General features: G+C 34.8%; 1 long non-coding RNA gene across 1 annotated transcript; it reads right to left on the bottom strand.

The window, feature by feature from the left end:
* Nucleotides 1-2,667: 2,667 nt before the first annotated feature.
* Nucleotides 2,668-5,659, bottom strand: LOC135718505 (uncharacterized). The gene is made up of 5 exons (XR_010520861.2): nucleotides 5,358-5,659; nucleotides 3,820-3,876; nucleotides 3,617-3,680; nucleotides 3,269-3,330; nucleotides 2,668-3,109 (listed from the first exon to the last, which is right to left on the bottom strand). It is a non-coding gene; the product is annotated as an uncharacterized lncRNA (long non-coding RNA).
* Between the last annotated feature and the right edge of the window lie 11,734 nt (nucleotides 5,660-17,393).

Here is a 17,393-nt window from a genome sequence, read left to right as displayed (position 1 = left end):
TAAATTCCAAATGCCGTGTGTGCGCCCTTGAAGGGCACTTCGCGAAGGGGATGTAAAATCCAAATAAACAGAAAAAGACGCTGTATTTTATCACCAAGTGTATTTTAATTAGCCACACTATCAGACAACATTGCGCAACTTTATCTAGAGTTTATACATCAAGAGATTTGATCTTCGAAGGGAATAGGGCATAGTGATCATCACTTTCGATTGGAATTCGCCCTGTGTGTGTCGCCGCAGGCGCGTGCACTGGCATGTGTATAACAACATTGGCTCTGATTGGCTACCATGAAACACATTACTCTGCCTTAGCCAATCATAATCGCTTATCTCGTTATTAACCTACCTCCTCACTAGCTGTGTGAGCCAGGGTTGCGTTTGGATCACACAGGTTAAGTCAGTGCATAGTAACGCACCGCATTTAACGTCCGGTAACGTTAACGGCGTTGTAACGGCGGGAAAAGTAATTAATTAGATTAGCCCGTTACTGAAAAATGAACGTCGTTACGTAACGCCGTTCTTTTAAACGCCGTTATTCCAAACACTGCTAGTTAGTGACCTGTAAGCAGTTACAAGCTATTTATAAGCCATTTATTGGTTGTTGTCTTGTTTTTGTCTTATAGCCCCTTAACACTTGATTTTGTCCTAACAATGAACTTATTAACTAAAAACAAAAGATACTAATAGCTTGTATTGTGTAAAATACACACTTTATAGGTTCTTAGTACACTGTTTGAGTTTGTAGCTTATAAGTGTCATGGTCTTGTCAGACATCTGTGCTAGATTTAGGTCTGAGTGCATCTGACAGGACCATGACAGTATTATGTTCTGTGTGGGGGACATGTGGAGTCATATTGTGTGTGTGGCTTCCACATGTTCCCAGTGTCTTGTTGCTGTTGTGATCTTGCCAGACCTTAGTATAGGTTCAGGTCTATGTTCTGAGGGCAAGGTCATGTCAGCATTGTGGTCTGTGTGGGAACACGTGTTTTTCACATTATGTATCTGTGTCACGTGTTCCCAGTGTCTTGTCACTTTCACCCTACTCCCTTATGTACTCGTGTCTTACGTGATTAATTATGTTCACCTGTTCCCCATTGATGTGGTGTCTTTATAATACCCTCGCGTTCTCTGTGTTGTGCGCGTGCGTTGTCTAAATTCAGTGTTCATGTCATCCGTGTTTGCTTATACCTGTTCCCGTGTTTGTGTTCCATCACAGTCTTTAGTTATCCTTTGTTTTACCCCCACGTGGGTGTTTCTGTTATTTTGTAAATAAACTCATAGTTATATTTTCTTATATCCTCTGCGTTTGGGTTCTTCTTTAATTTTCCATTATTCGGTGTAAACACACCGTGACAATAAGTGTGAAATAAATATAGAATGGGCATTTCAAAACAAACATTTAAATGAACAGAAAAAGTACTTTCTTGTTACACAGAAGCAGTTTTTTAGATTTTGTACTACACTAACAAACTATTTATAACTCAACTATTCCCTGAGTATATTAATAGGTAACAAGCATATTTCTCACTAATATATACATATTAAGGCAGTATTACTTAAGAGTATGTTCCCTATTCTAAAGTAAACATTTATTGTTTTCCAATAACAGAAGAGACTTTAAATAGTGCTGTAAAGAACTTGTTCTTTATTGTTTCAAGTTTCAACAAAAGAACCAACTGCAGGTGAGAGACATCCCAAAATATTACAATCAATTGCCAAACAATTGACATATTAAGTTATCACTATAACAATCTTACATATTAAAGGTCTCCTTTAGGTCCTTTTATATAAGCACCGCTCAAAAAGTCAGTAACCACCTCTTTATCAACATTTACAATATAAAAACAAGAACAAGTTTAAACATCCAGTAATATAATTTCTACAACAATAAAATTTTTGGGATAGTTCACAAAAAATGAAAATTCAGTCATTATTTTCTCACTATCATATTGTTACAAACCTGTATAAATTTCTTTGTTCTGATGAACATGAAAGTACTTTTTCTGTTCATTTAAATGTTTGTTTTGAAATGCCTATTCTATATTTATTTCACACTTATAAGCTACAAACTCAAACAGTGTACTAAGAACCTATAAAGTGTGTATTTTACACAATACAAGCTATTAGTATATTTGTTTTTAGTTAATAAGTTCATTGTTAGGACAAATCAAGTGTTAAGGGGCTATAAGACAAAAACAAGACAACAACCAATAAATGGCTTATAAATAGCTTGTAACTGCACTGTTAACGATTTCCCTGTATTTTTACAGTACGGTACTGGCAGCACGGTTGCCAGTAAGTTACTGTATTTTGGTTTTACAGTACTGTACTGTAATACCATTTTACAGTACACAAACTAGTACTGTATAGTTACAAAGCAGTACTGTACTGTAATTTTACAATATTTTATTACAGTAGTCTATTTTTACAGTAATTTACTGTAATGTCTATATTGACCCATAAATACTATTTATTACTTATTACAGTTAATACAATAATATTATATAAAATAGCTAGAGATTTAGGTTTAAATCTATAGTTATTAATATGGTAAAAATGCTAAATTAAAACATAATGAATTAAAAGGCAATCCAAGCAATGTATGTATCAAAATTTTATTTAAAAAAAAAACATTTAATTGAAACAAAACATATTTAAAACCAGATTTTAAACAATAATAAACATATAAACAAGTTAAATAAAATAAAATCAACAAGTATAAACAAGTTTGGAGACCCCTGCTGTAACATATTTAACTCTGGCAAATAGAACACTGGTCCATAGTTTGAAGTTTTCAGTTTAAAGTCCATCATCGACTAAAAGGTAACATTTCACTGTGGTAAAAAGAACACTGGCCCATAGTTTTAAATATTCTACTTGAATTTCATTGAACACTAAAAATAAATTAAAAATTAAACTGTGGCAGACAGACCACAGTGGCCTTTACTTTGAAGTCGTCCATTCGAACTCAATCAGGGACTGCATGAAGCTGTTCACATGGGGGTTAATGGCCACAGCTTTTCTCTGCACCAAGTTCCTTGTCTTTTTGCTTGCTCCTTGTCTGGATGTGCACTTTTTCCCATCTTTGGAATTAATTCTATCCAGAAACCTGTTAGAAATATCATAAACATTAAGTCAACAAATATAAGATAGAAAAAGATTTTTAAAAAACTAAACTTAGCCTTGAACTTACTCCTATTCTGAAACCTTTTGCTCTTATTCTACTGTTCCACACCTAATTACATTAAAATACAGAAGATTCACTTACCTCGGAACAAACTCTTTCATCAATGGACAGCATCCACCTGGATCCTGTCATGATTGAATGTCCTGAACAGAAAGTACAATTGTTACTGATTTGGACACAACTTTTTATTCTGAAAACAAAATATTTTGTCAATAAAGTCCAGGGACACCTCTGCTAAATAAATATAATTATTAAATTAAATTTCTTATAACCAAAGTCTGAATATTTCTGTTTGTATATTTCTACATGGCAAACTAAGACAATTGTGTACATGTTGTGTATGGTCGTGTTACAGTGTTGTGTGTGAATGAGTGAATGAGTGTATACATGGGTATTTAAAGAAACTGTAGTGGTAAAGTGCAAACTTACCGAACATAATGTGCTTGGTGTGTGTCTGGTATCACCCGTTGTGCCTCCACATCTGCCTTAACTCCTGAAAAGTGCAATGACACTCATGTAAACTACAAATAAAAAGTCAGCCACATTCCTGTGTAATTTTGCATGTGACGTGAAAGCATTTAATATTGCAGTCGAAAAAATACATGACTTGTAACTGTACATCATGTACTTGCCTGGTGCCTTTAAAGATGATCCATCTTACCCAATCCAGCTTACAAGCAATGGTAAGACTGTAAAAAAGACAAATGTTACAAAAACTGTTAGCCATAGAAATAAGTAGACATTGTGAAGGAAATGGTAAAAGAAAATTTAGTAACACTTTACTATAAGAGTTTATTCCTTAACATTTGGTAATGCCTTAGCTAATATGAACTAACAATGAACAATATATTTTACAACATTAATAATATTTGATAATGTTCATTGTGCAGAGACAAAGTGATTGATTTAAAAATTTATTAAGTGTTTAAATCTAATATCATGCTATGCTAACAAATAAAACATTACTGTAAGTGTTTAGTCAGTTGTAAAACAAATATATATACATATATATATATATATATTAGTTGTTATATTATATATTATATCTAAATATCTAAATAAGTCTTTTTTTAATTATAACATCTTGTCTACAGAAAATCTCTGAAAATGTCTCGTTTAGTGCAGAAAATAGCGATTTACAGTGACAAGGTAAAAAGACTGTCCCTTTAATGTTTTACCCGGACCGGCTGCGGTGTAACACGCTATTTCACGCAAAGTTTTTTAACAAGTTAGTAGCTAGCTGCTCACTTTAAAGATAAACATGATCGCCTAAATCTGAGCAATCCTGGTGATGCCAGTTTCACGATGTTATAATGGACTATTTTACATCCAGAGATGAAGGATCAGATGACAGAGACGAGAAGACAAAGGTACATAAATGCGGAGCCCATTCTCTTTTCGTGCATTGATTTGATGTGTTTTGGAAACTTATATATACTGCATGTAATGCATCTGAAGTGGTGGAAACAATATGCCATAAAAATGTATTGGACAACTTACTGGACGTGTAAAACGCTTTAGAGAAGATATTCTCTGCTTTTGCGGATATACCGTAATATAATAACAACAACAATACGCGCGGCAATCCCTTTCGTTCATCTGATATTAAGATGGTCTGAATGATATTTGGTCGAAGTTAAAGCTGCGATGAGTTCGATGCATGTATCCAGTTAAATATGAGGTTTCTTGTTTTCACTTCTGTGGAGGAGTTCGGTATGCTGTGTACGGCGTGTCAAGTCCTGTCTGTTTACAACCACAGCCTTACCAAACAGTCGAACTTAATATTTTCTCTGACGCTAACTGAACGGATGAAACGCCGAGATAAACGACCGTTATGCTGGGACCGCAAGACCGCGCTGGCAGGTTGTCTTTGTCCATTTCGTTAAAAATAGTTTCATTGTCACCACACTTTCATCACAATATAAACTCACCAAAACCCTCATAATTTAGTTAAAACAACCCTATATTCATTAAAAAAGGTGTAAAGCGAGTTAAAGCAGCGGTAGACATCTGTGTGTAACGTTAGCTTACTTTCTGAGGGAGATTGAAACTTTGTTGGCGACCGTTTTTTTCTCTCATTGCACGTTTAAAACAATATTGTGACAAACTATTGACAACATTCTTAAACTAAAAATTAAGTTTTCATGAAACAGAAATATTTCAAACTTACCGAACTGCCAGAAATCAATCGTCCTCCTTCAGCTGCAGCCAGGAGTTGTGCTCTCTCTCCCTCTGTGTGATTTGACTCTGGCGCACTTTCTCTGATTATTGCAAGTACACCTGGCACATTACAGCAATGGCTACAGCAAGGTTACATCAAGACCAAAATATACTGTAAAATTTTCCCGCTCAAACAAATTTACCCAGAATGCATTATGAACTGCAGTACTGTACTGTAATGTATACATACAGTATAGTACTGTGGATTTTTACAGTAATGTACTGCTAAATCTACAGCGACATCTAACAGTGTGCTTACAGGTAACTAACTAGTCAGTTACACATACACTTATTAGTCATTAATTACTAACTAATTTCTGATCCTTAAAATAAAGTGTTATCACTTTGAAGGTGTGTGCCAATAAAGCATATAAGCATATTTGAAGTATAAGTATTTGAAAAGTGTATACTATGCGCTGAGAGTATTCAGTCAATATCATTGTCATTTTTGATGGATGTTTATTTGTTAATTTGTATAACATTTGTATAGCTGGGTTGCCGATAACTTACCATAAATTTAAATTTATGTTATTTACTGGCAACATTTTGTTCAAAGTTAAATGAACATTAAACATTTACCAGTTCTTTGTCTCTACAGAATAAAACTAGAAAAACAACATCAAGCAAAACATTCTGGGAAACAAAATCTGAAGCAAAAAACAGAAAAAGGTTGATGATGATTTCTGGTTCCTAGAATGCTTTGCATGAGGCTGTTATTGTATAGTTTTGTTCTGTAAAGATAAAGACTTGTTAATATTTAAAATTTAATCAACTTTGAACAATCTCTTGCCAGTAAATAACATAAATTTAAATCTACGGTAATTTACCGGCAACCCAGCTGCAATACCTTTGTAATTTCGACAGATTTTTTTACAGTGTAGAGGACTTCCAAGAAATACAGACAGTTTATCTTAGGTAACGCCAGTTTTGTTTGTTGTTTGACTTAAATACAAACTTTTTTAACTTGACTATTTTGATAGTCAGCTCCCCAAGCGATGCTATCGTGCACACATTTTCAAAGTGTCTAAACAGAGTCAACAGCTCTCAAGATTGATCTGTCCTGAAAACTGTCTTTGCATGCCGCTTTTGCTAAGCAGGAATCAAAGGCTGTGATAGCCGCTTTCAGCGTCACTCAAAGTCGGTCAGCTGCAGAGATTTGAAAAACCCAGTGTCATGTAGATGCGTATAAAAAGCACGAAGTGTAAAAATCATGCAATACATACGCCAAATTCCACTTTGGCGTGCATATGATACCCAGTCCTTCCCATTCACTTAAACAGTGCATCTTTTTTTGTCGTTTTATTTATTGGTTTCTCAATTTTTTTCTGTTTTTTAAACCATTTTCACTTGGGTTTAGGGTTAGATTTTAGATTTGTTTAATGAGGTTATTTAATATACAGGTTTCTCCATGTTTTTGTCTCTATTTAAGCCATGGTCGCTTGGAGTTGGGGTTAGAGTTGGAGTTTGGGTTAGGATGTCATTTTTATATAACAAAAAGTTGTTCCCCAAACGCAAGAGAAAATGGTAAAAAAAAGCAAAAGAAATTGAATTTGGCGTATGTATTGCACGATTTTTACACTTTGTGCTTTTTAAACTCCGTGAGACTGGGTTGGATTTGAATGCTGTTCATCTAGGCTTCTTTAACTTCATGGGGCACTGCAAGAACCAACATGTGAATGATGTCAAAGCGCTGCGAAAGCAAATCGAGAAATAATATAGAGGTGTCTGCTTATCAGTCGTTCTTGCGTTACTTTGATGGCATCAGCCTGCGGTTCATGCGGTGACTGCTCCGCATAAAGTTTAACTCACCTTAAAACTTTACTTAATGCCGTCAGTAATGATTGTCAGACTATAGTGCACATGGATTTAGCAGGTTTGGAGGCCCCCCTCCAAGCTTGAGGCCCTAGGCATTTGCCTACTCTGCCTATAGCTAGCGCCGGCCCTGCACAGTTGATAAATATACACATATACATATTACATATATATACATACATACACTGTAAAAAATGATGCCGCTAAAAGTAGTGGAATTACAGTAACTGAATTACTTTATAATGCGTTACTCCCATCACTGTTTTTAACACAACTTGTGTTGTCCCTTTCATTCATTTTAACAAGAAATAACGCCTTAAATGGCATGACACACACAATGTGTAAAAAATTAACACATGATTTTTTGCAGTGCACATGCACATAGCCTACTCATACGTAAAATCTGGTTTCAATTGATAACAGGACTAAACATAAATAAGATATGATAAAAACCTACATCAACACATAAGACTATATTTAAATGACAGATTATAACAAAGCTGACGAACTTCAATGGGAATGTTAATTCAGATGACAATAGCTCTATACAGCCCTTACGAAAAAGAAGTTTGTTCAAGTGTGCTATAAGTATACTTCTTTTAAACTTAAAATAAGAAAGTACACTTTCAGTTTACTTTATATGTACTTCTCTAAAATGTACTTTAGGTACTTCTCAGAAATATACTTAAATTGTACTAAAGTATACTTGACCGATACTGACTGAAATGTCTAAGTATATTTGGCCTATACTTGTTTACTGACATATACTTAAAAGTATAAAGTAAAAATGCAACAAAGAAAGCTACATCAAGAAAGCTGCAAAAAGCCATATGAATAGCCCTGGTACAAAAATAAATATACTTTATTGTATTTCAAGTATATTTAACTTTGCAATAGTACATTACAAATATACTTAGAAAGAAATGTACCATCTTTGAATATATTGAAAGTATGGTTACAACATATTTGCATACAATTAAACTTTTAATATATTTCAAAATAATTATAATTTAGTATATTTTATAAAAGTATACTTTAAAAAATATACTTTGAGTTAAAGTTCTGTGGAATTTTTTAAGTATACTTATTTGAACTTATTTTAAAGTTTATTTTAGGTATACTTTATCTGTTAAAGTTATCATTATAATAATGCACTGAGAGCATATTTATAAAACACATTATTTAGCATCCTTTTGAAACAGTATATTTTATGTAAATTTTGAAAGTATATGTAGTGTACAAATGTATATTATCTTTATGGAGAATCTTTAGTGTTAGTAAACTAGTAGGTTATTAATTTTGTGCTGCAGGTATACTTGCAAGTATTCTTTTACTATACTTTTAGTTAACTAGTAGTTTACTTCTCAACTTTACTTTAAGTGAACTTAACATCATACTATATATATATATATTGCACTTAGAGTAAAATACAATGTTCCTGTGTATTAATTTTTATACTTGACATGTACCTTTTAATTGTACTTTCAATTTGAAGCTATATATATATTAGTGATCCCACAATTCTCAATATATTATTGTCCCAACTTTTTTGGAATGTGTAGCTCTCATAAAATCCAAAATGAGCCAATATTTGGCATGACATTTCAAAATGTCTCACTTTCAACATTTGATATGTTATCTATATTCTATTGTGAATAAAATATAAGTTAATGAGATTTGTAAATTATTCCATTCCTTTTTTACTCACAATTTCTACAGTGTCCCAACCTTTTCTGATTTGAGATTGTATATATATCTATATATATGGCTGAATTCCCTGAATATTAACTTTCGTTCTGGACTCCATTTCCTATAATCCTGCATACCTGGACTGAATGGTCTGCCACCATTGGACGGCCTATATAAACTCTCTGGAAACATTCAGTCAGTGCAAAGTCTTGATTTGTACTGGCTGTCATTTCTGAGCGGTTTGCCTGCCTGCATATCTATCTGTATTTATTGATCTTTATCTGTTTTACCCGCTTTATGAGTATGTTTGTTGCCTGCCCTGACCCTTTTGCCTGTTTCATGACTACGAGATTTGCCTGCCCTACATTGCTGTGTCTGCTGTTGTTTGACCTTGCCTGTTGGAATATGAGTGTGTTTAATAAAAACCTGCAGATGGATCCTCAGTGTCAAAGTGCTTTGTTACACAAGCAGTATACAATAAGTAACCTACTAGTTTACTAAGAGTACACTTTTAGTATATGACTAGTAAACTACTAGTTAACTAAAAGTATATTAAAAGAACACTTGGAAGTACCTGCAGCACACAATAAGTAACCTACTAGTTTACCAAGGGTACACTAACAGAACACCTGCATGTACACTTTCAGTATATGACTAGTAAACTACTAGTTATCCCTTACGAAACAAAAATATATTGCAGTATATTGGAAAATGTCATGCAATTTATTACGCAACCTATTCCCATATATGGGATTTAATATTTATATTTTCCAATATATTGAAATATATGCATAGACCATACATGTATATATATTACAAAATATATTGCAATCAAGACCAAAAAGGGCACTATATTTTTTACATGTAATAGTTTGTCTTTATATGTATGTATGTATGTATATATAGGCGTCAGAGCACGTAGCTCGCAATGCTCAAGTAGGAAGCTGAGATTCAGGTGCGAAGAGAGGACAGGATGCATAAAAGACATCAGCAATAAGGAGGCTGATAGATAGGTCCTGACCTATGATCCTGACCCACACTCCTAATCAGTAGGTGGCGGTAATGCACCTAAAAGTTGTTTGCCAACTGCCAGTAAATCCCAAGAAGAAGGAGAAGGAGGCTGTTGTCAGCAGGCTACCCAACCCAAGGAAACTTCAAGCTTTACAAGGTAAATAGTTTTCAGAGCTGGTGCTTTTCAGTTTTTATTGCATCTCTGCTAGGAAAGATTTTTGTGAACAAGAGGGGCAGCAGGAGGAGGGAGAGAGTAATCCTTGTTGTTCTGCTCCACAGATACTGTCTTACAAAAGTTTCCTACGGTCAAGGAAGCTGATGTCAGAAAATCCATCAACAGTTGAATCTGCTAGCTGAGACACCAGGTGAAGAGCCAAGGCATGGTTATATAAGTCGTTTAAATCAGTGAAGAACCAACATAGACTCCTAACCAGGATAACAGACTGTTCTTGTGGCAATTTATTTCTTTGCTTTTCCACCGTTCCCAAAACTTCTTGAAAGTTTGTTAATTATTTATTTATTCATTATTGTCTGTGCATTTTGTTTATAGATATTGTCTTTAACGGCACTGCTGAAAGTTTGAAATGGACATTGGTAATTTGAGTTGCTTTAATTTATATTTTGTATATTTTTTGTTTAATGGCACACAAAATGTAATTTATGTAAATGCAATGCAACTCATTTATGTAATGTAATGTTAAGCCAATAACATTTCCTTTGACTGACCATATGCAAAACCTTTTGTGGTTTTAATAGGCCTATGTAGCTCTGTACCTCAAATTGGGTTTAGTATCTGTGCCTGATTAAAAAAAAAAATAAAGGTGGCTTTTGATAGATTACCCATCAGTCTGTGTTAATATGTTGTGTAAATGTTTGTATATTGCAAGTTGCATATTTAAGTATTTATATATTTTATATGTTTCATGTACATATACTGTATACATCCCCATATTTGTCCATACATTGTATGTGCATGTTCTCATATATGTACACATATTGTGCATACATTTACAAAAATCATGTACATATTTTTCCATTTAATTTTACATATATTTAAAATGTATTCCACAATATATCGAACACATATATACATATATTTCATGTATTTTCCATATAATTTTACATATATTTGAAATATATTCTACCATATAGTAAACATATATGTGACACTATATCTGTACATATATTGTTAATACATTTTCGCATATAAATCGAAATACAATATTGCGGATATTTATAAATATAAAATTGCATATATTTTTTAATATATAAACACATATATTATATTTAATGTACAATATATTGAAAGCGGCAATAATTTGTATATTTTGCAACATATTGCAATATATTACACATATATAGAATATATGTACCATCAATATTTTATTCCATGTATTGCCAATATATAATATATTGAAAAATTGGAAGTAAAATAATATATTGCAATATATTAGAATATATTTCAAGTAATATATTGGTAAATATATTTTCCTTTCATAAGGGTAACTAAAAGTATATTAAAAGAACACTTGGAAGTATACCTGCAGCACAAAATTAGTAACCTACTAGTTTACTAAGAGTACGCTAACAGAACATTTGCATATACACTTGAAGTATACGTCTAGAAAACTACTAGTATACTCATGAGTTCACTTGCAGTACAAATGAAGAACTAATTGTGCACTAGTTGTACACTTAAAGTAGACAACTCTTACACTTATAGTACACTTAGAAGTATACTTTTATATACTAAAAGAGGGCCAATTTAGTCCCAAGCGGTATTCAAGCAGTACACTTACAAGTAAACTACTAGAACATAATTGTTAGTACACTTACTACATAAAGTATACTTAAAACTATACTCCAACATTACTTAAGTATAGAATGAACTTGAAGTGTACTTCTTTTTCGTAAGGGAGGACAGTTTTCTTCATAAAATTAGTTTTTAGGTGGGGGGTCATTATATGATCATTATTTGCGTTTCTGGTGTTATGATTGTGCACAGAGTTACAGTACACTATTTGATTAAACAGAGAAATAGGCATTTTCATTGTCAATGTGCTATATATCATGGTCTTAAAGTAACTGTTATTCTTTGGTTTAAAGTGAGCCATGAAAGAGTAGAATACATCTGATAGAACAAGTCTTGCACAATTTGTATTTTTGTCAAGTCCTTTTAGATGCAGAGGACCACACCTCAGTGCAGTATGACACATGACATAATATCAATGACTCTGTAACAATTTTTAAAGTGTCCAGATTCACATAATGACAACATTTTTTAGTTACTGCAATGCCGCATCCCATTCTGTTAACAATAGTATTTATGTGATCTGTCCATCTGTGGGATTTAGCAGCTTCTGGAACTGAACTCTATTTTTTAGCAACAAAATGTTTATTTTTACACAGCTGCTTTACATAAATATTTGCACTGATGTGAATACCACATGTTTAACAGAATATACCCTTTAATTTCATTTCTGACCTTCGTTTCTGCCTTTGAAATCTCACAGGCATTTCTTTAATATAGTTTGTTGCAGTTTGTATTACTGTTTGTTTTGCCCTTGAGACACCAGCTGTTGTTTAATTCCTACATATGAACAAACAATGACAAAACATATCCTTTGTATTAAAGAAGACATATTTGATGGATGAACAAATATATTTTTTATTTTTTCAGTTGTACATAAATCGGTAATAATAAATCAAGAAATTTTTCTTTTTATTTTCCTATTATATTTTTACTTACTTGTAAGCAGACAACATGTGTCATAAATCAGCTAAAATAAAATATATCAAAAACTTAACAGCTGCCATTAAACATCTTAAGAGAAGAAACTGTCTCAAATGCAAATACATCTAAAAGAAACAAACCACACACAGCAACCAACATGTTACCAATTTGTTTGTGCTTTTAGCTTTAATTTGTTTTTTCTTTTTGAAAGAACTTCCTGGTGGTCTGATTCACCATGTGAAATTGCATTGAAAAACTATGAATCTATTTATGTAACTCACAAATCAAAGATGACCTTGTAAATAATGGCACAGAATGGAATAATCAGCAGTGATTGTTCTTCTGGAACATCTGTCCTGAACATTCAGACCACAGACGATATCTGTGGACAGACAGAGAAACGGAAGGGATTACACAATAAGTTAATAAGGAAAACAAATATGTGTTCTGCAGGTGTCACACAAAAACCAACATCACACACTGACATCAAAGGAAGATTGTATTTCTAAATAAACTGGAGATTTATTTATGTCATAAACACAGATAAGAATGAATAAGCTTCAAAAACAGATAAAAAGATTTTCTTCTATCAAGCACTTGATTACTACAAACTGTATTCAAATTCTGAGCCTGTATTTATCAAGCCTCACAAGAACACTGCTAAGAATTGACTTGAGGAAAAATATCTTGGCTCAAAGCTGCACTTTTGTTATTAAGCATCTCAGTCGTAATTTAAGTGAAGTGTGGGACTAAATCTGAAGTCTTAGACAGAGCTCAACATAAAGGACTGCCTGATGGCCCGGGGCTAGTGTAAGAGATGCTCGGGCCAGTAAACAGTATTTTCATTTGCCCGATCAGGCCAGTGCCTCCCCCACCATCACTAACATATATTTTCTGCCTGTGACCAATGGTCTGTATTTATTCTTATGCAATCTGCATATGCAAAGTATCGCAAATGTTAAAGGAACAGTATGTAGGATTGTGGCCAAAACTGGTATTGCAATAACAAAACTTGTGGCTAAAACTGGTACTGCAATCACACAACTGGTGGCCAATACACAAAATGACAACATAAACATCAGTTGAGGGCTGCAACTCCACTTTTTAAATGACAATATTCTGGCCAGACCACTGTTGTCAGTGATATAAGTATTTGAAATGAAAATGATTTCTTAATGTCTAGTGACACATCAGGGCCATTTTATGATTAATTGATATACATTTCTTACATACTGTTCCTTTAATGTCACAGGTCGGAGAAGCGGACCGCCCCTGTCGCGGGTCACGCTCCTCCTATTTCCACCCTGAGGAGGTCCCAAAACACTCCAATGACCAGACAGACAGAGAATTAAAATTTAACAACTTTTATTAAATATTGAAAGGTAAATAGTTAAATATAAAAAAAGACATATCCCAGTCCTCGGGCCTTCATAGCAAGGGGGGGCATTAGGGTATTCTGGGCTCTTGGCTGGGTCAAAGGCAAATCCTTCACAGGTAACTGGGACTTTTCCTTGTCGCTTCTCAGGTTCTTCACTGTAAACAGAGGTGAGTGTTACACAGGTGACTGGGACTTTTACTTCTCGCTCCTTAGGTTCTTTGCTGCAAGCAGAGGTAAGTTTTGCACAGGTGACTGGAACTTTTCCTTCTCGCCCTTTAGGTTCTTTGCTGTAAGCAGAGGTAAGTATTACACAAATGACTGGGATTTTTCCTTCCCGCAGCGAGGTGACTGGAACTTTTCCTTCTCGCTCCTTAGATTTTTTGCTGTAATTTCCCAGGACTCCTCTGACCTCGAAGTGGCTTCTGTCAACACAAGCACAGCAACACACTGCAAGCTTTCAAGTGTACACACTCACAATGAAGACAAAGACTCACCCACGGCACTCCACACACTTTAAGTGAACTAAGGACTGAGCCAAAATCGGCCCGGGTTCGTTGTGTGGTTGGTTGGGCATTATTTCTAATGGAAGGGAAAAGCACCTAAATGATGGACGCCGGACCTCCTGCGTTTGCTTCTAATTGTACTCCTCGGCTCACCCACACTTCTCTCCACTGTGGGGCCGCAGATCTGTTCGTCCAACTCACAACACACGTTAGGTAATATAGACCTTTTGCGTGTTTGCAAACAGAGATGACGTTTTTTGTGGGCGGAGCCCAACTGGTGGCCGAAAGTGAATGCTTCTCAATAGCTGTGTGAAGTGTTTTAGCATTAAACTGTGATTTTTAAGGATCCGGTGTTCTGTAGAAGTCTGTTTCCCCTATATTTCTCTTAAGTGTAATGTTTCTTATAACGTTTTCACCAAGTTACGTTTATTTTTTAAATAAATTAAAAGTTTTAATGGCTTGGCCACTGATATGCTTGCATGTATGTAATGTATATGTATTGTTCTTTATTGGTAAATCAATTATTTTTACAGTATGAATCTCTGAAGTACTTATAAGAGCAATAGTATCATGTATTCTGTATAATATCATTTATTAAACATTTAATCATTTCCTGTTTTCAATTTCTTCCTTATATTTTTATCCTACGTGTTTGATCTAAAACTATTATGTTTACATACAAATTAATTTGTATAGGCCTGTTTATATATTAACACTTTACATCGTGTGTGTGTGCTATGTTTATATATTTATTAGTAAACATCATAATTTAGAACAAACAGGAAGAAGACATAGGGCTCTATCTTGCACCCAGCGCAATTGACTTTGTCCGTGACGCATGTATCATTCGTATTTTGCCCCGGCGCACAGCGGGTTTTTCCCGTCACAGAAGCACGTCGGCAAACTAGGGAATGAACTTGCGCTCCCTGGGTGGTTCAGCGCAAAAAAAGAGGCGTGTTCCGGCGCAAACCATCCCTGATGCTATTTTGCAGTTTCAAAAAACAATTGCGCCACTGACCAGAAAAAAAAGTTTAAAGTCAGTGGCGCGTTGCGCGTTGTTCATTATGCTATTTTAAGGGCGCATGCTTGACCATAATGTATAGGGTGCACAACGCGCATACACTTTGCTTATCTAATCTACACAGATGCAACAGTTATTTTTGCAAATCATAAATTGTTACACTTAAAAATATTAATACACGAGATAAGGGGAATCATAGTGGTGAGCATTGTGGTGATAGTTTTTATTTATTCTCATGCAAATAACGATTAAAATATTTTCATAACTTTGTTGTGTGGCTGTATTACGTTTATTTTATGTAAATAATAATTAAAATGTTTTCATAAGAAACCTTAATGTATATGAACTACGCCCAACCCACACCTATGAATAATGAACCTATTTCAGACCAACCCCTTATTGATTTGCGCCCGGCGCAAGAGTTATTTCTCACGCCGGGAAAATAGCAACAGCGCCCAAGATCCGCCCACAAACTCACTTGCGCGTTGCGCTTCGCACTTGCGTTTCAGATCGTTAAAATAGGGCCCATAGGCTAAGATATAAGGTAAAAAGAAGTAATAGAAAATGAAAAAAAAAAATACGAAAACTTTAATAAATGGTAATATTATTGATATTATGAACTAATGAAAATCTTTAATCCTTCTAAATAATATATTATAAACGTAACGTGATGAAAACGCTATAAGAAACACATAGAGGGATCAGACTTCGACAGAACACCGGATATCTTCTCTAATTATTTTCTATTCAAATAATTAAAAGATTTTCAGATTATTTCATCACTCCAGTCTGTCCGGTTGAGGGCTTTTATTGCAACCATAAACACCTACGTTTATCTTCAAATGGTGTCTTCGACGATGATATACTATAAAAATGAAGGTCATCTATTTTGGCATTCCTATTCTGACACTCAACAGCACAACAAAACATTTTCTAGTGAGTTATATTGTTCGTTTCACTCGTGTCTCATTCATTTCCACTGTTTTTCTGCCACCACATGCGCGCGTGACGTAACTGTGACGTCGACTCGCAAAAGGTCTATACCCTCTTCAATACCACATGGTTCAATATATGGTGTTACTCACGTGCGATAGCAATACTTCACAACGCTGGCTTCCTATATGGACTTCCAGTATTACTCCCCGGCTCGCCCACGCTTCTCTCCACAGTGGGGCCGAAAACTGTTTGTTAGACTCACAATACACGTCAGGTAATACACTCTTCTCAATACTTCACGGTACAAGGTAACTGTTACTCACACAACACTGATAATACTCTGCTGGTCTTGTTCCCTTTTCGGCTTGTCTGCCGCTGTCGATCGTCCTTGACGATATCTCCAGTGAGTAGTCCCCAATGTTACTAGGGTTGCCACCTGTCCCGGTTTTACCGGGATTGTCCTTCTTTTTAATAACCTGTCCCGGGAAATTTGTCAACTCTCCCGGGACACTGAATGTCCCGGTTTTCGAAAAGCTATGTGAATATGAAATTTAGCGCGCGCACGGCAGAGAGGGAGACCTTGCGTCTGTGTGTGTGTTTGCCTCATTTAGCGCATGTAAGACAGAGAGCATCCTGATTGGCCTGTTTCAGGACATCAACCAATCAATTGTCAGTGTGGGCGGGCTTCTCCTTCTCTTCTCCCGAACCAAACTAATCAGTGTATCTAGAAACAGGAGCGCCATGGCAGAGGGAGAGTGCCCCAAAAGCGAAAATATGAGACACATTTTACACTAGACTACACGAAAGTGTATCCCTGTCTTAAAAGAGTTTAAATCTTGCATGGTGTAGAGTTTGTAACAGTGACTTCAGCTTTACCATGGCGGGTTAAATGATTGTAAAAT

Source organism: Paramisgurnus dabryanus, chromosome 10, assembly GCF_030506205.2.
Source record: "Paramisgurnus dabryanus chromosome 10, PD_genome_1.1, whole genome shotgun sequence".
Taxonomy (NCBI): Eukaryota; Metazoa; Chordata; class Actinopteri; order Cypriniformes; family Cobitidae; genus Paramisgurnus; species Paramisgurnus dabryanus.
The sequence above is the reverse complement of the archived record's forward strand: the minus strand, read 5'-3'. Positions and strand labels throughout refer to the sequence as shown.